Source organism: Limulus polyphemus, unplaced genomic scaffold, assembly GCF_000517525.1.
Source record: "Limulus polyphemus unplaced genomic scaffold, Limulus_polyphemus-2.1.2 Scaffold1837, whole genome shotgun sequence".
NCBI classification, from domain to species: domain Eukaryota; kingdom Metazoa; phylum Arthropoda; class Merostomata; order Xiphosura; family Limulidae; genus Limulus; species Limulus polyphemus.
In genome coordinates this window covers 152,480-156,989 of record NW_013667447.1, presented here as the reverse complement: position 1 = coordinate 156,989, position 4,510 = coordinate 152,480, and positions in this window count along the sequence as shown.

The window sequence follows — 4,510 nt, the reverse complement described above, 5'->3', positions numbered from 1 at the left end:
GGTTGAAAAAGCGAACATTTTCGGTGACGGGGATTCGAACCTGCGACCCTCAGATTGCGAGTCGAGCGCCTTAATCACCAGGCCACACTATGCCTCGATGCTTCATCTAACTAACAAAGACTGTGTTTCGTTATGGTATCGACATACCTGCATAGGCACCACTTAGCTCAATGTCCGACGGTTATATCAGCTTAAGTGTGAGTTACATTGGTTTTGAAACAGAAGAACATACACCGACAAACTACAGCTGTAAGCTATGGAAACTCTATTCGCTAGCTGGACTTAAGACAAAGTAGCAGTCAATGCCGAAAATGATGCTCCTTCAGTCAACTCAATTTCCGATTGCGTTAATAATCGTTATACGTCAGAACATATGAAGTCTTGCACACTATTAACAAATTACCTATTAAAACATCATTACAATTTTTGACCCTTTTTTTTTCTTTCTGGGGCCCACTATGGCCTGGTGGTTAGGGCGCTTGACTCGCAATCAGCGGGTCGCGGGCTTAAATCCTATCACCGAACATGCTCGCCCTTTCAGCCTTGGTGGCGTTATAATGTGAAAGTCAATCCCACTATTCGATTAAAATAGTCTACGAATTGGTGGTGGATGGTGTTGACTAACTGCCATCCCTCTAGTCTGTCACTGACATGTAAGCGACGGCTTGTGCAGATAGCCCTCGAGTAGCTTCTACGTGAAAATCAACAAACAAACAGATAGCCCTCGAGTAGCTTCTACGCGAAAATCAACAAACAAACAAATACTCCTCGAGTAGCTCTACGCGAAAATCAGCAAACACTTTCCAAGATCACCAAAGGTCTACTATCATTAGCAGAGAGACTATGTCAATCTTTAAGGACTTTTTACCTCCTACTTCTCTGTTTTTATATAGCAAATCTTGTGGATTTTTTACTTCCCAGTTCTCTGTTTTGCCTATAGTAAATATATAGGTTTTCTCTTATCTGCTATAGTTCTCTGTTTTGTCTATGGTATAATAATCTTATTGATATCGAGTCAGATCACTTTATCTTGACATTTTTGAATTCATAGTGTTCGCCACATTTGTAGTTTTTCTGCAGTTTATGATAATCTTATTCATCCTCGGATTTAGGAAGGCAAAAACCATTGTCCTCACGAGACTGAAGAGAACAAGCGTAGATCAGAAGTTACCTCAACAAAATATTAACATAAGGTATCATTCTTTAGAAATATTCCGCTTATGACCTACTATAAGTAATTATAATTCTGTTAAACGTTCATATTTCTAATATTTTTTTTCGGTTTCAAAACCAAGTCCTTTACAATCCCCGCTTGTGCTGTCGGATGTTCCGGATAATATAAACTTTGGGTGTACAACTTTTGCGATAGTAGTGAAGCTAACCTAAACATATTATAATAATCCCTTCAAACAAATTTATTCTAAATCACAGTTAAAATAGAATAATCAAGAATCTTTAAAAGAGTTATTTTTATTCCTTTCCTATTAGAAGCACGAGTAAAGATGTTATGACAACTCCTAATATTTAAATTTTCTATAAACAAATTAGTTTTATCCTTATTGCACGTTCACGATGTTGTCATAAAACTTGCTGTCAATATTGAAAATCTACAAAATGAAATATATATATTGTAATGGCGAAGAGTACATCACTCCACACTCTCAATAATTTCTAAGGTAACTGAATCGTACTCTAACTTCAGTTATCTCACAATCTATTAAATAACATATCAGCATGTTTATGCAATATTTTGAATAGATGATATTTTATATTTTAATATAATTACAGTCATTTATCGAACACGTTTCCACGGAGTTCTGAAACGTCAACTTTTGAATCCAGCGAAATCTAAATGAGCAGAAAAGTATTTGCAAGTAGACTCATATGTAGGCCTGGTATTGCCTGATGATTAGGGCACTCGAGTTCAAATCCCTGTCGCCGAATATGCTCACCCTTTCAGCCATGGGAGTGTTATAAATTGAAGAGCCATCCCACTACTCGTTTGTACAAGAGTAGCCCAAGAGTTGGCGGTGGGTGGTGTTGACTAGCTGTCTTCCCTCTAGTTTTACATTGCTAAATTAGGGACGGCTACCTGGAGAGGAGATGGGTACCACCTGGTATATCCGCCCGAGAGTCACCGATAATGCATGAGCGTCTAAGGTGCCCCGAAGACAGTAAGCGGCCTCGAGCCTCATAATATCAACAACAACAACAACAACAAAAAAGACTCATTTGTTTTTCTAGGAATGATTTGTGAAATCTACTCTCAACCATATACAAGAGTTGTTAACTTCACACTGTATCTAAAATACTTTACTTCTGTGGTTATGTATCGGTCTATCCCATAAGAATCAATTAAAAATTAATTAATGAAATAATTGAAAGAAAACTAAAATGTGCTCTTTTAAATGTTATGTCTTCCGCCCTGTCTGATGATAGATGGCGCATTAAGTTTGAAAATAAATGAATGTATGCATTTTAGTCAAAGTTGGGCAGAGTTCTTAAATCATTTTTCAATGGCCAGCCCAAGAAAGTTACATAAATATGACGGGAAAGTCTCTCTCTTCTTTAGTAGTGCAACCTGTCGGATTAAATTGAGGGAGACTATGACGTTCATCAGTTTCACTGCGCCATACCGCGTGGCGATGATTAGCGCGGCTCGTTCACAACACGCGCGGAGTTAAACATGTTTCATTCACACACGTGACTTTCTTCTTAGTCGTACCCTGCTAATTCCACGGTAACGACAGCAGGGGGCTTGAGATTACAAGCATAAATCCCTAAGTCTGATGTTGGCAAGATACACTAAAATAGATTTTAAACGCTTTCATTGCGAGAAGAGTTCTATTTCACGGCGTCTATTGGCAACCATGCTAATGAAGAATAGAGGTCTGAAGCTAACACCGAGTTTTTCTCAATGTCTGTCTTCTCCACACATCCCACAAAAGCTGGTTCGCACTGCTGTAGTCACAGACCACATTATTTGGTGCTACTGGAACAGGAATTTAAAGAGGTGACTTCACCTTAACAAACACCAAGTAAACATTAATGTTTATAAATAAACGTACAGTGTGACCGGAAGTAAGAAGGAAATGGAACAATAATTCTGAATGGATATCATATTAAACGCTTTAGAGCTCCATGAAATGACTTATTTATGGTTTAGTGATTCTCAGAGTGGGGTCCGTGAACGGGTCTGAGGGGTCTCAGGACCTGAAGAAATATTCTTTTTAAAAATTCCTTGAAACTGGACAAAGCAGTATTTTCAGCAAGTATTTTTTAGGTTGTAATAAATATTACTACGTGATGTTGTTTACGGTCAAGATGTTTTTTTCAAATAACAAATAGCAATGAAAGTAAGATAACTAAGAGTGGCTATTTTTTATTAAACCATTCCTCAACCAGAATATCTAAGGTCTAGGAGGAGGGGGGCTCAAACTAAACTTTGAGATCCCCTGGTTTAAAACATAGCCGGAAAATGAATGATACAGTCCAACCAATCTTTGCTATGTGGACTAAATTACTAAAAGTTAAGAAATGTATAGCTTACAAACTGTTTTGTTAAACTCAAAGTAATATAAAAAATAAGAGATTTAATCTTCTCAAATTTCGCTCTTCATATTACCAACCTTAAAATCTAAAACAAAGTACAAAATGCAATTTTCTAGAGTGGTAATTATTAAAGAATTTGGACGAAGTATTAAAAGATGCATAGGATATTTCATTGATATTTGAACAGAAAAAAAAGGTTTGATCTGAATTTCGCGCAAAGCTACTCGAGGAATATCTGCGCTAGCACTCCCTAATTTAACAGTGCTAGACTATAGAGAAGACAGCTAGTCATCACCACCAACCACCAACTCTTGGGCTACTCTTTTACCAACGAATAGAGGGATTAAACGTCACATTATAACGCTCCCACGGCTGAAAGGGCGAGCATATTTAGTGGGACGGGGATTCTTTGAAACAGGCTAGTAATATTTGTTTATAAACCTGGTTTATAATAACGGATGGGCCAGACATGGCTTAGTGATTATTGTGTTCAGACTTTAAGTTCTACGATTCATGGTTTGCGACCTGTTGCTGCAGTGCTCTGCACTTTAGGCCTGTGGGTGCGCTATACGAGTGACAGTCATATCTCACTATTCGATCACATCAGAGTAGCCTAAGAGTTGGTAGTGAGTGCTGATTCTCTTTCTAGCCTATTAGTTCAAAATTAGGGATGGATAAGCACAGATAGCTCTTGTGTAACTTCGCGAGTAATTTCGTAACAAATAAACAAGCAATAATAATGATAATATTCAATTGTGTGTGTGTGCGCGCACACACAATAACCACATTATTCTGGGGTTAGCGGTGTTTTTTCTCCCTGAATTTTAGCATTTCATTATCAGGATCTCAGAACTGATACTCAAAATAAGTGACTCACGAAGTCATCACGGAATCTGGACTGAGCAGGTGACGTCAAGTCACGATTAGACACATAAGCCTTACTTTATTCTGTCCAAAC